This window comes from Narcine bancroftii, chromosome 2 (genome assembly GCF_036971445.1).
Source record: "Narcine bancroftii isolate sNarBan1 chromosome 2, sNarBan1.hap1, whole genome shotgun sequence".
Taxonomy (NCBI): Eukaryota; Metazoa; Chordata; class Chondrichthyes; order Torpediniformes; family Narcinidae; genus Narcine; species Narcine bancroftii.
This window is the reverse complement of record NC_091470.1, coordinates 319,302,422-319,322,668: the sequence shown is the minus strand read 5'-3', so window position 1 is coordinate 319,322,668 and position 20,247 is coordinate 319,302,422. Positions and strand designations below refer to the sequence as shown.

The 20,247-nt window shown below is 38.9% G+C and overlaps 1 protein-coding gene across 1 annotated transcript in view; it reads left to right on the top strand.

Annotated features, from left to right (window-relative positions):
* The window catches only part of sdc2 (syndecan 2), a 111,647-nt gene that overhangs the window by 793 nt on the left and 90,607 nt on the right, over positions 1 to 20,247 (top strand). The gene's annotated exons all lie outside the window — the stretch shown is intronic.

Genomic DNA, 20,247 nt, shown 5'->3' with positions numbered 1-20,247 from the left:
GGCTCTGGCAGTCTGCTGTGTGAGAGGGTCAGGACAAGCCGGCCGACCCATGGAGTAAAGTCCGGAAGTGGGATGCAAAGAGACCAGTTGGACATGAAAAGTTTCTGTGCGAGTTGAAAGTCAGGTGGAATATTTCATTGAAGTAACTGTGCGAATCCTTTAGATGGCGCGGAAGATCATCCCATCCCCCCCGCCCCCTTTATACTCCCCTATTCACCGCTTTGTGTGTGTGTTTTTAAAACAAATACACGATTCCTACCTATATCGTATAAAGCCACAGATGTTCAGCAACTGCAGTCCCGGGCCTTGCATCATTGCTTCTCTGCATCGTTCAAGATGTTGGTATCTTCTCCTGCGTTCTGGCTTTTTAATCTAATTTAGTGTCCAATGAATGAAAAGTGAATTCATCACCGAACCGTTCACTTGAATGAATTCAAAGTGAAATTGAGCTGAAGCATTTTTCAGAATTTTGACTGGACCATTCCCCGTTTTGTCACTCGTGTTTGCCCACACAGCACCCTCCTCAATGATTTTATTAGTTTAAAAAATATATTGCCAGTCGATCTATCGCATTGTGACCAACAGTTGTCTGACAGCTCCTAAATGTTTTGTAAAGTTAACAGCTCTGGGGGCGGGGGTGAGAGAGACTAGAATTCCAATAAACCTGAGATTACCAGATTTTTTTTTCTGATCATGAACTCAGACGGACCTGTTAACATTTTGTTTGGCAGTTTTTAATATTGCTTTGTTTTTCTGCATTTTCTTGTTTGTATATTGATGGAATTGGGTAAAACATTATTGCCCTGAACAATCTGGTTGTGATTGCTCTTAGATTAAACATTGCTTCACTGTAAGAATTATATTTGAAAGTTTGCAAAATTGTTGGTACTTTGACTAAGCCATTAATTTAGTTTGGGTTTTGAAGATCAAAAATAGTAGAATTTGGATTTTTGTGAGAATCAGTCTCACAACAGGCATCAATTGAAGTTTTGAAAGCCAGGTTTGAACAATTGATCATGACTGAGATGGGTATAGGGTATTGGAAAGAGATGGAAATATCAAGGTGACTGGCAAGAGGTAAGCTGTGTGGGCCATTCCTTCTCACTACAGATATTTGGCCATGTAGCAGATGAGACCTGAAGACCAGGGTTGAGAGTAATGCTTGCAAATCTGGGTAGCAATCATTTGGGTTTTGAAAGAGTTGTGTGGTTTTTCTGAAGCTCTGTTTACGTTTGATGGAATGTGATATTGACATCATTTGACAAATGCATTTTTTCCCCCTCACTGGTACTATATGCCTGGAGTAAAGGGCACGTGTGCAGTGGCTGCTGACTGGCCAACCACTTTACTGAGGTTTTAAAGTTCTGTATAGCTCCAGAATGCTTGACATGGTAGTGTAATGCCTTCTGTCTCTCTGTGTGAGCTATGTTTTTTTTTCCCAATGCCTCATTGATAATTGCCTGATCCAGTAGTGGAAGCTGCAAATGTGTTGAATAGACTGAAGTGTTATTATTTGGATCCAGTTATCCTCTCAAGCAAGGCAACATCTCAAACATAAGCAACTGGAAAAACCAGTCAAATCATCTCTATTAAGTTGAATAATTTTAGCCTGACAGTTGATTTCAGCATTGCCAGGTCCCAAAGAGAGGGCTCTGTGGATTTCATGTTGGAGCTCTCCTTGACAGGGAGAGAGAAAAATGCTCCTACCACACATGTTGGCTGATAAATCAATACCTTGATTTAGAGTCCTGAAATATGGTGATTGGCTTCATGTTGGTACCAGGTTGCCTACAATGTCTACACGTGCACCAAATTTAAAGTATTAGAATTTTATAAGAATTTTTTTCTACCATTTCTAATGTACTCAGAAATTGAATGTTTACAGCAAGACTTTAGAGTATCTTGATGCATAGATAAAAAATTTAAATGCTCAAATGATTCAATGATATTTCACTTCAATAAGAATTTATTTTGCTTTTCAAAATATATTTTTTAAGCTGCCGTTTTCTAGTTCTTTCTTCCCTTCTCCTACATTATGGTTACAGTTATGTTCTTTTCAGAAAATAAAGTTTATGTTTAATATCAATGAACTTTCATCAGAATTTCCACCATTTTCTTATTTTTTTAAAGTTACATTTCTTTGTATTGAATCCAGTCTGGTGATTGTTGCTTTTTGGATGTGAAGATACTACATTGTGACAATATCCAAAGTGGGTGATTTTTTTTGAACAACATCTGTCAGTGATCTAACTGACTGACCTGCGTTGGTCATCAGGCTTTCAGTTCTCGTTGCACTTTACCTTTTGTACTCTACTTGGTGACTTTGTGAAAATAAGTTCTGGACAGTCTACAATTAGATTAAAGTAATAGCAATCTTAGTTTTTCAACTGAGTCTTTTAAAACTCCCTCCCCCCCCCCCCCCCCCATTTTTATTGTCTGCCTTCCAACAATCTCATTCCACTATTTCCTTTAACAGCATCTCCTAGTTGGAACATTTTAAAATGCTTTTTAAAATCCATATGTGCTTAATTCTATATGTCCCTTGTTCCAAATTTCTTTGAAGTTGGCTGAGCATGGGATCAGAAAGGCATTAAGATAGTAAATAATTGTTATGAATTAAATTGATATCTTTCATTTGAAAGAAAGATGGCAAATACCCACCCATTTGCTTTTTTTGTTATTATCAAATTAAATTTTTTTTTTATGATTCTTGTGGGAAAAATTTGGAACTTTCAAAGGAGTAGAAATTTGAAATGATAATTTGGGAAGATGGAAAGAAAGGATTTGTATCTGGAATGTATTGGAACAGAAAATGTCTAAAATAAATTTACAAAAGTCAAGATTAAAATGGGGAAAAGGATTTAATTGAATTTAATATAGCTCATTGGAAAACTATTTGTAAAGATAACAACAAAGATTATTAATGTTCAATATAGACGTACATTATAATTTTATACCTCAATTATATTTAACCCCAGAATGTTTTTAAAAAAAAATTAATTTCTTCTGATTTATGTTTTCGATGAAAGAAGGATAAGGGGGCCTTTTTACATTTAATATGGTTATGTGAAAAAGTTAAACCTTGGTCTTGGGTTAGGGAATTTTTACAAGATATTTGGAAAATTAAGTTTTCTTTGGATCCAAAAGTCTTCTGAATTGGTGATATAAGTACAATTTGTTTGAAAAATGCTTTAAACAAATTTCAAGATTGGCTTTAGTAGTAGCGAGGAAGTGTATTGCAATTACGTGGAAAGACCAGATAGAACTTAATTTACAGAGATGGCATTCAGAATTAAGATCTTGTATTCCTTTAGAAAAAATAATGTATAACTTGAGAGATAAGTACTCTACTTTTAGGAAGGTTTGGGGCCCTTGTATAGATTATTTGGATTTGAAATTTTAAATATTTGGACCTAGTTGTGGCAGGATATCCCCATCACATTGTTTGGTTATTGTTTTTGGTTATTTGTTCTCTTCTCATTTTCTTTCTTTTTGGTGGTTAGTAAGGTTATAGATAAGGGTTGTGATGTTGGGGGGGGGGTAATGTTAGTATAAGGGGATAGGGGTAAATTTAGAGGGGTTTTTATATATAAACCATGTTTGTTTTGAAGGCATATTTTGTCTTATTTGTATTGTGTATAATCATTGTTGTTTAAATTTTAAATAAAATATTCAAAAAAATGTTGGCTGAGCATAATAAGCAAGCATTTTTGTTGTTGACTTTATCAAATATACCACCCTTTAGACCAGTAGTTTTAAAAATTCCACCATCCCCTCCCCCCCCAAACTCACAAACCATCTTAAGCAATCCCTATGTCATAGATGCTCTGTGATTAGTAAGAGGTTGCTTAAGATGGTATGTGAGTGGGAAGGGAAGATGGAGAATCAATGCTCTAGACCCAATTGTTACTGAAATGTTTTGCTTGAGAAAAGTTGGCATTGGCCCTTTGGAGATATGAAACAGTGCAAACAGCGAGTCAATTACCGTAAATATTTGTGTATAATGCATTCAGTGTATAATGCTTACCCCCCCCCCCCCATTTTTGAGGGGAAAAATTTACCCTTGTGTTTGATATGACCCCCGTCACCCGCCCGAATCGCACTGCCGTCTCTCCAGCCTCCCGCCTGAGTCACGCTGCCATCTCTCACGACCCCTCACCTGCCCGAGTTGCGCTGCCGACTACCCCTTGCTCGCCCAGCCGCCCGAGTTTGGGGTGCCGACTACCGCTCGCTCGCCCGCCCACCCGATTCACACTGGCGTCTACCGCCTGCCTGATTTGAGCTGCTCAGCCACCTGAGTCGTGCTGCTAGTTGCAGAACTTTAAAAAAAAATTTACTCTCGTATATAATTTTTGAGGGGGAAAACGGGGGAATTTATTTTCGCATTATACTCAAATCACGGAGGTACAAATAAAAGTGGTTTTCAAACTTTTTCTTTCCATCCACATACTATCTTAAGCAATTGCTTGCTAATCACAGAGTACTTACAGCATAGGGATTGCTTAAGGTGGAATCTGAGTTTAGGGAGGCAGTTTGAAAACCACTGCTTTAGACCTTGGAGTATTTTCCCTAAAGAATTTTAGTTTGCTGAAGTTACCATTGTCTTGGTAGTGTATCTTAAGTTCACCATCTGAAACTGATTCCTTCTGTGATTATTGCACTGTGGCAACAGTTTGTTCAGTCTACAAATTGATAGCATTTTCTCACCTCTGCTGTAAGGAAAGCACTTCCTCAATCAGTGTCCTGTTAAGATGGGCAAAAGCAACAGGTTCTACAGGCATCCTGAGGAAGTGCATTGCTGTTCTCTCATTGTCCCTGGGACTAAATCCTTCACACACCGTGGTGCATCTTCAAAAGGGCTGCATTGGTTTTTAAAACATTTTTTTTTAATTGATCATGATAAGTTGTACAATAAAAAATACAAGTAAAGAAAACATAATGCATTCATGATATTTTTGAAAATATACCCCCTGCGGGACCTCACCACCCCCCCCCCCCCCACCGCCTTCCCCATCCTTCTCTGAACTACCTCAAATGGTTCCAGTGTTTTTAAGCAGCAGCTCTTCACTGCCTTTACAAGGATAATTAGGTGACAAATGCTGCCTTTGCCAGAGATGCCCATTTTGCTGATAACTGTATCAGTTTTTAATCCGTTATCCACATGAATTAGTGTTGTGATTAAATTGGTTAGAAGAGGCACGTGTATGGCTGCTTTGTACCACTGTAACATTGTCACTGGAGCATTTGGTCCATCTTTTTAAAGTATCATATGTGCTTTTGTAAAATCAGAGAACAATTGGGCCTAGAGGCACCATGACTTTTTGGAAATTTGCAGCATCAAAGTACATGTTCTAGGTAAAGATTCTGTCATCTGCATTTTCTTAAATATAGCCTCTCTCTTTCTCATTTCTGTTAATCGACTTTGTATTTCCGGTAAAGAAAAAAAGCCAATTAACTTTTTGTGATCAACTCTCTAGTTGTGTCTTAATCAATAAGGGCCCATGGAGTTTTGGCATTTGGTTAAGCCACACCCATAGACAACCTAATTAATGTTTGTAAATGTCACTCACAAACATATAAAACAAAATTATTATTTAAACTTTTGAGAACATCAAGTCTTACAAAAATGAATTTTAAAAAAAAACTAAGTTTGTTTAAATATTTTGGTTAATTTAAAAATGCAAGTTTCTGGAGGAAATGGTTGTGGAATTCAACCTGGCATTTGCTCAGAATACAGTTTTTCCAGTGTAACTGCAGGAATTCACCACTCGGCCAATAGACCCATGAAAGGGTCTAGCATTGGAACAGAGCTGAAATAATGGTGGCAAGGAGCCCTCTGGAAGTGCAAAACACAGTCATGCTCACAATGTTCTTTTGGTGATGGCTAGGATTGTCATTCTGGCTTTCTTCACTGATAACAATACTTTTTAGATAAAAAAAATTGGAGCAGAACTTTCAGATTTCAGTGAATTCTCTTCTGGGAAGACCGAGAGGGAATAGATTTGCTTGCACGTGGAATCAAGGGCAAAAGAACTCAACTTGTCATCAGTGGTGACACTGGAGGAGCACATATTGATTTGTTCAAGTTTATTGTCTTGTATATCAAAAGGTTGTTTCGTGGGCAAACCAATAGATATCTTGTACTGGTACAATAAGTAAGCTGCAGTACGAAAGTACAGAACTTTCTTTGAAATGAGTCTCTCTCTCTCTCTCTCTCTGCTCACCATCTGCAATCCCTGCTGCTCTCAAGCTCTATGACCATGTCAGCTTTTTCTCTTTTGTCCTCCTACCCGTATCCACCTATGACCTCTTGTCTGTTGACCTGTGCTCCTCCCTCTGACCCTACTTCCCTCCTCCCCCTGCCTTTTTATTCAGTTGTTGGCTCATGCCTCGATGAAGGGCTCAGGCCCAAAATGTTAGTTATATTCAATTAACCTCCAATAGTTGTTGAGTGACTTGCTGAGTTCCTCCGGCATTCTTGATCATTAAACTGCAATCACAGCATTTGCAGGCTTTCTTCTTTTAACTTTTAACAAGAAGACAGCAAGGTTTTTTAATCAATGTTAATGTCCTGTGAAGGAGAGGAAGGAGATTGGGAGAGTGGAGATTAAGTTGATTGTTTTGTGAGAAAGAGAGTGATTTATAGTGTGTTTGGGCAGTGGAAGATGGTACTTCAAATATTTCAATCCCCTTGTTTTTATTTCCTAGATGCTTTTTGAATTCAAGATTATGTGTAAATTTTCTACCTCATAATCTAGTTATCTTTGATTTCTTCAACATATCAGTTGTAAATTTGGAACCTTCTGAACAAGAATGGTTGTACATCTGGTCACTTTTTTTGTATGTAGGCTTGCATGGAGTAATATTACTAAGTGATTTTATTTTAAATTTACATCATGAAAAGTTGGTCTAATTTTTTCCTCGGCTCCAGTTTGTGGTGGCGTCTCATAACTTAAATGTTTAATTTTAGACTGCTCTGATTTCAGAGCTGGAGCAGAAAACCACCAAAGAGATTAGGCTTCTATTTCTCACAAGAAAATGTCTGCTTTTCATTCTACCCCTTAAGAGTTGTATACTTTGGAATTTGAAGGCTAAGGCTGTGGTTGAGGGAATCATTACTACATTTGGGGAACTTGCAATTCTCATTCAACTTTTTAAATTGTTTAAACTTGATCAGAATTGGGGAAAAACACGTATTCAAAGTGTTTTTTTAAAGTGAAAAAAACCGGAAAGATCTAACCTGGTAGTAGACAGGTCATTGGGGAATTTGGATGACAGAAATCCAAAATATTTGAATTAGTTCAATTGTAATTCCAACAGCAAGCATCATGAGACAGCACTCATTATCATTGCAAAGTCGGGTGCTTTTTTTTTGGATTCTTTGGCTTGGCTTCGCGGACGAAGATTTATGGAGGGGGTAAAAAGTCCACGTCAGCTGCAGGCTCGTTTGTGGCTGACCAGTCCGATGCGGGACAGGCAGACACGATTGCAGCGGTTGCAAGGGAAAATTGGTTGGTTGGGGTTGGGTGTTGGGTTTTTCCTCCTTTGCCTTTTGTCAGTGAGGTGGGCTCTGCGGTCTTCTTCAAAGGAGGTTGCTGCCCGCCAAACTGTGAGGCGCCAAGATGCACGGTTTGAGGCGTTATCAGCCCACTGGCGGTGGTCAATGTGGATTAGCACTTCCAGTTACTGCATTTCTGGTTCACCAAGTGTTTTCGTATGGGCTTCTCTGAGCAAGCCTTGATGGGTTCTGAAGTATTAGTTTGATGTTTGCAAACGTTTTCTAACAATTCAGCTTTCGGTGTAATTGAATTTAGTCGAAGCCAAATATTTCACATTGTTTAGATATTGAGCAAATTTTGTTTTTTTTATGATAAAGCTATTCTCAACAGAATATTCCAATGGGATTTTTTGATCTTGAATGGTCTAATCATGAAGGTCTATCATTTATAAAGTCTATGTGAAGTCTCATAAAATAAAAATCCATTAATTTTGTCACCGTAACCATATTACCTGAGTTGAGAGTTCAACTGTTTTATAGTAAAACATAATTTCTATTTTTTACTAGAATGAGAGGAATAAAGCATTGGGAGAAGCTGATCCATTTAGATTTTGCATAAATTTATTTTAGTTGTGCTCTGCAGCGTTTAGTTTGTGTTCAGAAAATGAACATTGCAGGCAAAACATTTATGCTTCCTTCATAAATTGCTTCAGTGGCTTTCCAGGCCATTTTGTAGCCAACAGTCTTGGTGAGTGAGTAGTCACATGCCTGCCAGGTCGAAAAAGGGGGGATAACTTCTTCCCTTGTGAAAGTGTTCCAACAATATCAACATTTTATAGTAATTGTGATAATGTGAAAGAAAAACAAAACTGCCCATGCAGGCTCTATGAAAGAAAAAGGAATTGGAAATACATAGCATGCCTGTTAGGATTTGTGAATGACATACCTAATGTTTTGGGTCACAATTTTTCATTATTAAATGTTTTTTAATTATTAAAAATTGAGGAAATATTCACTAGTTGGTGGCCTTTTGAACATGCATTTCAGAATTATTCTTTAGTTCTCTGAATTAATAATTTGGTAGCATACCACTCACACAATCACATAAGGAAATTGTTGAATTTATTGACAACTCACTTCCTTCTGTGCTTTTCAATTACAATGGACAGTTGGAAATAAGAGACTTTTACACATCTGTTTTGTTCTGGGATATTTCTGGATTTTTTTTATGCTGTGCCTGAGTAACAGTGCCGGAACACAGTCTGTAAAAGGGGCGATCTAGCATTTTTGCACCATGATGGGAATGGATGTGGTTGTGTACTAATTTTTTAGTGTATTTACCAGTAAGCATTTAAAACTTAGACAAAACATGCAAGTAGGAAAATAGGAAAAAAAATCTTTTTAATAATAATACGGGTGTCCCATTCTCTCCCGGCAGCCCACTGCCTGCTCTCTGTTGCTGTGAGCCGCTCATTGTGAGGGGAATCACAAGTGTGGCTGGGTCGCAAAGGTAAAAGGCAGAGTCGATCTGGCTGACAGCGAGTAGTTCACTAGGGAATATCTGACTAGCAGGCACTTGGGGTTTAGCCCATCTCATAAATGCACAAGTCTGAAATGAGCTGTAGATGAAATGGCTGGAACTGGAGATGAAATGAGCCGGTTGTGAAATAGTGATGCATCCTCTACTAGACTCACCGTTTCATTAGATGGGTGAAGCACTGATGTGTTGTTGGGAGGAGGATGAGAGATAATTTAATTCATAAGTACATAATTCATGATTTTGACAGGACACATGTGGGGTGGCTGTTGGCCTTTAAAACTAGCACTTGATCATTCATGAATAAGATTAAAAAGTGTATCAAAGGGTACTGAGTCTGGAACCCTACAGAAGGAGGATGTGAATGCTAAGTTACTGAATTTATTCAAGGCAGTCACTGACAGACCTTCAGTTATTAAGGGAGAGGAGATTAGTGTCAGTGAGTGGCATTGTGATAAAAGACCCCCCCCCACCCCCCCACACACTGATCCCACTGCCCCGTTTTCAGCTGTCTCTAGTCACCTTGTGCTGTGAGCAAGCTGGACTGTGAGTTTGTCCTCTGCTCAAATAGTCTGAAGACCCCAACGTTATCTTTATCTGTTACCAGCTCCCAACGATAGATAGTGGTGATTAGTAAGGGATTACTTAAGGTTGCATGTGAGTGGAAAGAAAAAGTTTGAAAACCACTGCTATAGATCAATACTTTCAGTAGATTTTCCCGTGCTCTTTTATAAATTATGCATGTGTTTTATTCCCGCTCTGATTTTCCCATGCTCTTTTATAAATTATGCATGTGTTTTATTCCCGCTCTGATTTTCCCATGCTCTTCTATTAATTGTGTGTTAATAAAAGTAAAGTTTGATTGCAAACCCTTGTGTTCAGACTCGTCTCTCTCGAACCTGACACTATCTCAACAAAACAGTGACCAGTGCAGGGACTGACAGCGGGCTGCTGGGAGAGTCACCAGACAGCCTGCCATCAGCTTTTTTTTTGGGCGGGGAAATGTGCATCTAACATTGCCATCAAATACAGTATGTTATATGTGACAGAAAACACCGAGGCTGTTGTGTTACCTATCCTGCCTCTTTTGCTACCGGAATGCCGGCTTGCTGTGTTTTTTTTAAAAAAAACATTCTGGCCTGGCATATGCTGGCTTTGTTTGGTTCTGTGTAAACGATAATGCTGGGTCCTTATGGCAATATCGCAAGATTTCTAAATGTTTTTTAAAAAATCTCTCAAGATTGCATTGAATACAGATGAGAGAAAGAGAATTAATTTGATAAAATATTTATTCATTTAGATATAAAGGTCTTTTTGTCTCCAGTTTATAGGTGGTAGGAAAAAATATGTTGGTCATTAATTGTACGTCCTGCTTATGGAGCAGGACTACTGTGCCTTTGGGGGATAAAGAAGGTGGCTTTATGGAATGAAAATTAAGCCATCAATCCATTTCTCACAGGCCAAATATTGTCTAATCTATTGTTAGCCATGGCTGATGACTTCTCCACTAACATTAGTTTCAATAGTTTAGAAATAATAAGGAACATTGCTATTGTAAAACTTTTAATGGATCTATTTGTGGAATTTGAATAAATGTTCGTCCATTTTTTTTGTGAGCAATGTTTTTTAAATTATTGGGAAAATCTGATTTTTTTTGTGTATTCAAAAAATATTACATTATTGGTATCCTTGTTTAAGCTTTTAGAAATTAAATAACTTTCTAGATGCAGATATTTTCCCACAACCTCACCCTGTCTGCGTCGTGTCTTTAGTGGTTTCTCAGAATTGCTCTTTCAATAATTTTGAAATTGTCACTTCTCTGGCTTGATGGTAATTGATTTGCTCATATAATTATTTCGGCAGGATTAATTAGCCACAGACGCCACATCTCGTCTGGCAAGAATTGCAACGTGTGAACTTGGTTGGATCCTAAGGTCTTATTTGTTGATTGGACCAGTATTTAATGGCCATTCCATCTTGCCCTTGAGTGATGTTGAACTGCTGTTGTGAACCACCACAGCACAAATGAGCCCTGCAAATATGCCAAAATCCAAATAATTAATGTCTTTTAAGTACTTTTAGTTCCTTTTTTCGCTTTCAATTCCAATATTGTGATGTTGCTAATGGAAATGGTTTATTGGGAGAGATGGATTTTCTTGAGCAAGTGATAACCTAAGAGATCGTGTTCTTGGAGTCTTTTGCCCACTGAAGCAAAAAAATGGTCTTTCCATTTACAAAGAAATCTTTTTATCCTTTGCTTTCTCTTCATTCTTTACATTCTCACTTTCCTGCCCCACCTATCTAACCCAACAGAAGGAAATGCTTGGAACTCCTTAAATATTTTCCTTGATCATGCTCAATTAGCGACCTTTTGTTGGTATATTTTTAAGATGATCCTTTGAGTAGCTGTGGGAAAATTGCACTGATGCAATCATACACTTTCTAGTTGGTCTTGGATCAGTGGTTTCAGAAAATAGCTTGCAGATGTGCAAGTAATCTTGGATTAGCTTCACATTTTTTCTGTTATTCCATTGTGATTTTTTTTCTTAGACTATTCTGATGCAGAAAGTTGGAAATGTGTTTGTCAAGGAATGCCAGCGTCAAAATAAACAGGAAGCCAATGGTGAGGCAGGCACTGTGGTCCTGGTTTTCTTATAAGGTGATTACTACTCTATCATGAGACATGACCAAATTAACTCTATCATATTGATTAAAGCAGCAATCACCCTGCTGTTTACTTGTGTCCAGATAAGGAATTTCTATTTGATAGCATCGGTTCTAATCTCTGGATACTTGTGAAATATTTTGAGAATTGTCACCATTTTAAAAACAATAAAGGTGGTGTATGAGTAGTTGACTCTGCTGTGCCATTCGGTGAGATCATTAACTCCTGCTTCATTTTCTCTCGGTCCCCACAAACATTTCCAATTTTTAAAAAATCTGTCTAATCTTTGAACATAATATCTTGGTGTACAAAGCTCCGAATACAAAATTACAGTTTCTGGTTCCTCCTGATTGCAACTTCTGAACGTCTCCTAGTCATTCTCTTCTTGTGAGTCTGTATTCTGAATCCTATGTTCCCTCACCAGTGGAAACATTTCATTCAGCACCTATCCTGTTGAGCTCTCTTGTAATCTTGGATGCTTCAGAGACTGAATCTATTATGAGGTGAGCACAAGCAAGGTTCTTAAAATCTAGCAGGAAAGCTGCATTGGAAATGTGTTACAGTAAGTTAGATGGGATGTAATCAGTGAAGTGCATTGGATACTCGAGTTGCACATGAGTATAGATTGCTTTAATACAATTTAATTTTTTTCAAATCCATTTGACCCATAACCTCATTCCAAACTTCCTCATAGAAGAGTAGTACAAGCCTGGGCTTCAGGATGGTGCTGCTAGTAGAGCCATTGCCTTGTGCACAAAAGACCCTGGATTAAACCTGTTCTTGGGTGCTGACTGTGGAGTTTGTAAGTCTTCTTCGATGACTGCAAGGGTTTGCTCCCACATTCTAAAGGTGTGTGGGTTGATTGACCACTAAATTTCCCCTTTTTAGACAAGTAGTGAATTGATGTGTGGGAGAGAAGTGGTTGTGACTATATTCTTGCTGAAAAATTCTGATTAATGGGGGTGTGGGAAAGAGTGCATATCCTTTACCCATTGTTAATGATCAAATGTTGGAAAGAAAAGTTGGCATCCATGCTGGGTGAGGGAGCAAATGTTGAATGGGGAATGGCCCTTCTTGAATGTTATCTACTACCAGCTATTCATAAACCACATTCCAGGAGGTGCATTGAGGAAAAAGTTCTCCTTGTGATTAAATCAAAGGCTTGTTCACAATTTATACCTGAATATGAACCATAACCACCTTCTAACTAATCTGGCTCACAGTAAGCTTGTATTTTAATTTCCATCAAAGAAACAAGGATGAGACTCTCTCTTTGATATTATTGTGTGTGACATTGTGTCTTCCCAGCCTGCAAACCTAACTTTATCCACTTTATCTGAGCTGTGGCTGTTCAAATGACGTAATTTTCTGTGATGGCCCCGGCTGTCATCTGTTGGTTGTTCCAGAGCCTCCAAACAAGTTGAATACCAGGCCTGCTACACTTCAAAAGTCAGATTAATTCTTCCGAAATTAATAAAGCAAAATAGCTATAATTTTAATTGAGACTGACAAGCACCAGAATTAAGACTATGGTTGGTTTTTGTATGGAGAATCGTACTAAAGTATGCAGAGTTTGCACAATTTTGAGAATAAACTTGTTTGACTGATCTTGGGGACAATTTTCTTGCTCTCATTTTCCCATACCATAATAATTTGTTAATCTTATTACTGTGCTATTAATTCCTCAAAGCTTGACCATTTGACATCCATGTAACAGTAAACAAGTAAGCTGAAAGCAGCATTCATTTGCTGTACAATGCTTTGAATGTCTCTTCCAAACCTCTTTCGCTTCCTCACTTCAACCCCTCCAAAATCTGCTTATGAAAGCTTGTCAAAATGGCCACTTACAACTTGTAGTTTGCTTCATCACTATATTTAAAAAAAGTTATTTGGTGTTTATTTACTGCTTTCTTTTTAATCTTTCACGCATCTAGCCCTGAATTCTCAGTTTCTATCTTTTGGGATATAGCAACATGGACACCAGCAGCTTTTTTTATATATAAAGGGCAGTTTCTTGTATATGAGAGATTCGTAAACCATGAGGAACATTGCAGCCCGATCCTGATACCTATGTATTTCACGAGGTTCACTGAAAGGCATGGAAATTGTGATTCCATGCAACTCTCCACCAACACTTGATGCCCTCCTGTCATCCCTGTTCCTATTCCAGACTGCATGCCTGCCACCATCTTGGGACCTGCCTTGTCCATCTGACTAAGCTTTGACTTAATGGCCTGAGGTTTGGATTTTTTTCTGGCACTTCTGTGCCAAGTTGTTGACATTTTCTGTTCCTTGTCAGCAAATTTGGAATGTTTGCATTTATATGGGCATTTGAATCTCGCTGGTTGAGCTCATTCAGTGGTTTGTTGGCTGCAGCACCCTATCATCAGGCTGAGCATGGTCTGGCAATGGAGCAGGGGCTTGCTAAGGTTTCCCAGTACGATTGGATCATACACTAGGCTAGAGCTACCACAGGCTTCACACACCCCCTCGTCTCAGTGTTGGTTCAGCTGGGGAAAAAGGCAGATAAGTTGAGGTTTCTCTTTCTTTTTCAATCTTTTTATTATTATTATAATTTATAAACACATACAGTTCAAAGAGATATAAAAAATACATAGTAAGTAATGAATTAATACAGAGATATTAAACAATAATATTACAGAATAAAAATATATCATAAAAAAATTTTTTAGATCAGTTTAGGGTGTGAACTATCTCTTAAAAAAAAGATATAATTAATAACAATATATGAAAAAAAGACGTTAGGGGGGGGTGTGAGCGCTCCAATGGATGTTGAGGATGGAGCGGAGACAACGCTGGTGGAAGCGTTCTAGGAGCCGTAGGTGGTGCCGGTAGAGGACCCATGATTCGGAGCCGAACAGGAGTATGGGTATGACAACGGCTCTGTATACGCTTATCTTTGTGAGGTTTTTCAGTTGGTTGTTTTTCCAGACTCTTTTGTGTAGTCTTCCAAAGGCGCTATTTGCCTTGGCGAGTCTGTTGTCTATCTCATTGTCGATCCTTGCATCTGATGAAATGGTGCAGCCGAGATAGGTAAACTGGTTGACCGTTTTGAGTTTTGTGTGCCCGATGGAGATGTGGGGGGGCTGGTAGTCATGGTGGGGAGCTGGCTGATGGAGGACCTCAGTTTTCTTCAGGCTGACTTCCAGGCCAAACATTTTGGCAGTTTCCGCAAAGCAGGACGTCAAGCGCTGAAGAGCTGGCTCTGAATGGGCAACTAAAGCGGCATCATCTGCAAAGAGTAGTTCACGGACAAGTTTCTCTTGTGTCTTGGTGTGAGCTTGCAGGCGCCTCAGATTGAAGAGACTGCCATCCGTGCGGTACCGGATGTAAACAGCGTCTTCATTGTTGGGGTCTTTCATGGCTTGGTTCGGCATCATGCTGAAGAAGATTGAAAAGAGGTACTCGAGATGGCAGAGGTCGACAGCATCGAGTCCACGCTGCTGAAGATCCAGCTGCGCTGGATGGGTCACGTCTCCAGAATGGAGGACCATCGCCTTCCCAGGATCGTATTATATGGCGAGCTCTCCACTGGCCACCGTGACAGAGGTGCACCAAAGAAAAGGTACAAGGACTGCCTAAAGAAATCTCTTGGTGCCTGCCACATTGACCACCGCCAGTGGGCTGATAACGCCTCAAACCGTGCATCTTGGCGCCTCACAGTTTGGCGGGCAGCAGCCTCCTTTGAAGAAGACCGCAGAGCCCACCTCACTGACAAAAGGCAAAGGAGGAAAAACCCAACACCCAACCCCAACCAACCAATTTTCCCTTGCAACCGCTGCAATCGTGTCTGCCTGTCCCGCATCGGACTGGTCAGCCACAAACGAGCCTGCAGCTGACGTGGACTTTTTACCCCCTCCATAAATCTTCGTCCGCGAAGCCAAGCCAAAGAAAGAAGAATGAAAAAAAGAGAAAAAAAAAACCCCAAAAAAGAAGAAAAAACAAATCTGAATTAAAAAAACTTGAAGAAAAACTTAAAAAAAAAACCTACAGATATAGCTAAACCATGCCGAACACTCCGATGTCATCTTACAGCCCAATTATCATACATAATCATAGAAAGAAAACAGAGCCAGATCAACTCACCACAAATGAAAATATTGAATAAATGGTCGCCAGGTTAACTCAAACTTAGAAGGGGATTCATAGACAGAGTTGAGGTTTCTCGATTTAGAAAAAAAAACTGGAAATGCTGCAAAAACCCTGGACAGACAACATCTGGAAAAGGAAAGAGCCAGCTTTTCAGCATGGACCCTTCATCAGAACTGAGAAAGAATTGAGGTAGCAGATAAGGTAGGATAGAACAGGTATTCTTTATTCCTATCCATGTTGAAACCCACCCAAAGCTTTTCTGCAACTTTAAAGGGCTTCTAGATAGACACCTGAATATGCAGGGAATGAAGAAATATGAATCACCTGCAGGAAGAGATCTGGTTTAATTTGTCTTGTGTGTAGGGTGGGTATCATAGGCTCCTCCTGTTCAGTGTGCCTCGTTCAGCGTGGTTGGTCATCAGGTTTACATTCTAGTATTTTTTAAAAATCGTTTTTAAGTAAGGAAATCCCTAATTGTGGAATGCTTAAAGCTCCAGGCTGTAACATGAAATCTTTCAGACACCAGGCTTTCTGTAACCTGAAACCATCTTTGTTTTTCCACAAGGGCTGGGTCTCTGGTTTTCACTGATGGAAAGAAAAGAGTGGCAACAATTCACTCTCAATCCTGAGGAATGTCAAAAAGTAGAAATGTAACCATAAAGGACCCTCACCACCCAGGCCAAGCCTTCTCACTGCTACTATTAGGAAGGAGGTGCAGGAGCCTAAAGACCAGCATCCAATGTGACAAAAACAGCTTCTGCCCCTACCATCAGATTTCTGAATGGACAATGAACCATAGATACTAACTCACTTTTTTCTCTTCTTTTGCCCTAATTATGTATTTTTAAAAAATGTATCTGGGGAAATGTCATAGCAATTTTTGCAACTGTAATGCACAATACTGCTACCATAAAGCAACATATTTTGATATGTTCATAAACAGTAAGCCTGATTCTGATTTTCAAACAAGTCCTCTATTTCTGTGCTGTAGTGTTCTAACCCAAACTCCCAGTTCTTCTGTCACATTTATCATTCTGAGCTTGAATTTTGCCATTTTTATAGATGTTTGACTTGCTGTGTATTTTCACCTTTAATCTCATATTAGTGCATTCTGAGCTGAACCAGAAAATTTAATGAACTTGAGTCAGAATGAATTCATCATCTTTCTTGATAGTCCCTTGGGTCACGGTTGATTTGCGCATTGGAGGGCCTGTATTCATTCAAGGTAATGGTGAAGGCATGCCAGTGCCTCCGGTTTCTAAGAAGTCTGAGAACATCTGGCATGTTATTGAATATTCTATTGAACAGGTGTACTATGGAAAGTATACATCATGTCCTGATTTGGAAACTTGAGTGCTCAGAAATGCAGAAGGTGCGGAAAGTAGCAAACGTGGACAAGTCCATTGCATGCACTGACCTCCTGTCTATTTCGAGTATCTAGGTGAGGTGTTGCCTGGTGGTCTGCCAATGTCATAAAGGACTAACATCATCCCATCTTGTTGCTCCCTTCTGGCACCACCATTTTCAGGATCAGGTTTTATTCAACAGCTTTCAGACTCTTACTACTCTGTAACAATAAACTATCTGAGGACCACAAAAAGATCTGATTACACTACTGAAATATCTTTTTTTCTTGCACTATTTACGTATCTACCCATTGATATTTATCTCTTTCTATCTTGCATTTGTGATTGCATAATTGTTCTATCTTGTGCACCTGTTTACCTGTCTTGCATACCTGTTTAGCTGCAGCAAGTAAGAATTTTGGTGCATTATATACTTATGCTCATGACTGTAAACTGGCATTGATTTGTTTCCACTCTAGTTCTATGGGTTGAGGTGGCTGAAGAATCTGGTATGCGGTGCACAAACTTTGTTGCAGTTGGGGTAGGTCATTGGCAGGTTGGTGGATGAGTACTTGGGGGTTCATGCTCTCCTTGTAGAGATGCAAGGTGCACATTGCCCTGCTGAATGCTCTCCATTTTGAATAGATTGCCATGAGTTGGTGAGGATGTTGCATTTTTTTTTCTGAAGAAAATATGAAAACCTTTTTTGAATTATTTCCTCAACTCACCTGAAAATCTTTTGCCACAATGTAGCTCAGAAAAAGACTTCTAGCTTCAGGAGTCTGACTTTGGGTATGTAGATAACGTGGCTTGCCCATTTGAAGCATATGGAGCATGATGACCATGCTTACACTGGTCAATTCTCACATCTTGACATACTCCCTGTTTCCCACCTGGACTCTAAATTATTCATGCCACTTGATCTTCCTTCTGGTGGACTTGCAGAGAATAATGTTTTTAGACTGCAATGTTGGGAAAATCGCTGAAAAATATTAACATATTTGCTGCCCATGTGGTTGGTCATACTGGGCGCCTTTTTAGACTGCAAGTACCTGAGTGCAACAGTCCTGAATGAATAACCAATAACAAATTTTTCCAGTACCATTTGCACTTCAGGCTTCCTCCAAAAAGTTGGAGCGGTCCTGCAGGATAAATTGTGGTGCAGGAATTGACTCAAAATTCCTTGCACATTCCTTTTTAGACTGCCCATGTAGTGGCAAAATTCCTTGATTGTGCAGTTAAATGTTGCAATCTTAAAACCACTACAGTTTGTGATTACTTTAATGTTTTATGGTATCTACCATCTTCCTCTCTGAATACACAGGAGGATGGGGATTGCTATTGCCCAGCAGACCAACTGTATGGTGTCAAAGGGTGAACTCTTCTCCTTAATTGGCTGAAGACTACTGATGAATGGAATGATGGTGCATTTGCTTGAGATTTCATTCCTAAGAAATGGAGAGTAATCCATATTTTGTAGGGTAACTCTGTGGCAAAACCCATGGGGTCACAGGGAGAATGTGTGAACTCCACATAGTTGACACTGGAGGTTAGGATCAAACCTGGATCACTTGGAGCTGTGAGACAGCGGTACAACCTGCACCTCCTCAGTACTGTCATTTTGTCTGAAGTCCAGTTCAAACTGATGGAAGGAAAATCTCCCCACAAAGCTACTCTCTAATTATGTTGTTTATGTTGGCTTCAAATGTCATCCTATTTCCCTATCATCAAAATATGCATGTAGGCACTCCAGTAAGAAGGTGCCACACTTTGTATTTAATTGAAAACCTACTGGGGGAGGGTGTGTGGAAATCATCTACCAGATATTCCAAAGTACATTGTGACCTCTTTGGGTGGCTTTCCAGATTCTTTAGTAGTGACTCCTAAACTGTTGCTTTTTGAAGCCTTGCACTATAAAAATACTTTTAGTCTGGGAAACTTTCAACACCACTTGTGATAACATATGCTATTTGTTTTAGAGTAATTAAGTAGAGCACTTCCAGACACTCTGGCTGGATGGAAAAATTGTAGAACATTGTGGGAATTTTTTCCAGCATTGTGTTTGAAAGTGGCAAAAAAAAAGAACCCAAATTGGGGGGGGGGGGGGGGGGAAAGAGAGAGGGGGAGAGAGAGAGAGAGAGAGAAGGAACTGACCATGATATTATTACTAAGAATATGTGTTGAGATCTGATGAAATGTACAAGGTGGGTTTTTAACTCTGACTGGGTCTTTAAATTAGGATGCCACTGCAGAAGAGAACTTGCTTCACTTGAATATTTTTTCATTCCCAATGTTTTGTATGTCTTCAGAATTGGCACAAAACCAAATCTCTAGATTTTCCTAGTTTCTTTTAATATGATTAAAGATGTGTCCATTTTAAGAAAGTTGAGTTAAAAGCTGTACATTCATTTAACAGGTTTGATGATTGCTTATAAAAGATTTTTCAATTATATTTTGTGGACTCAAATTCTTCAGCTTTTCATTTTCTAAACTTGATTTTTTTTGAAAGTGGCAGAGGTAACTGTTTCTCAAAAAGCATTTGATTTACTGATACAGATGTTTGAGTTTTTTAATTATATTTTGAGATTTATCAAACTTTCAGGTGAGCAGTAGATTAAAGAATCACCTGGGCACATGACAAACTTGGATTTCTGCATGAAAAGTAAGTGGCATCAACTGTAGTGACGATTTATTTTTTTTAATTTTGATCTTTTTGCACATTAAGATATATCATAAATATCAATGTCTAGGTGTATCTGTACCAGTGGGACATGTGCTTCCTGAATAATGAACCACTTTTCAGCTTGTGTTAGCAGAATAGATGCATGAGATTTAAATCAGCCATTATTTCAAATTAATTGTTAAAACCACAGATTTTCCATGTACTGTATTACAAATTCTGCAAATCTTTGCAGAGATTTGTTATTGCTTAATGTGTAATTTTTATTCTGAAGCCATGGAATGTTTCAAATGTCATCGAATTGGTGGTTGTAATTAGAGTATGCATTCTCATTAGTGAGGTAGTTGCATTGTCTGGTGCCCTCTTTCAACTTGTTTAGTCATTGCGTCAAAATGTATTAAAATGGAA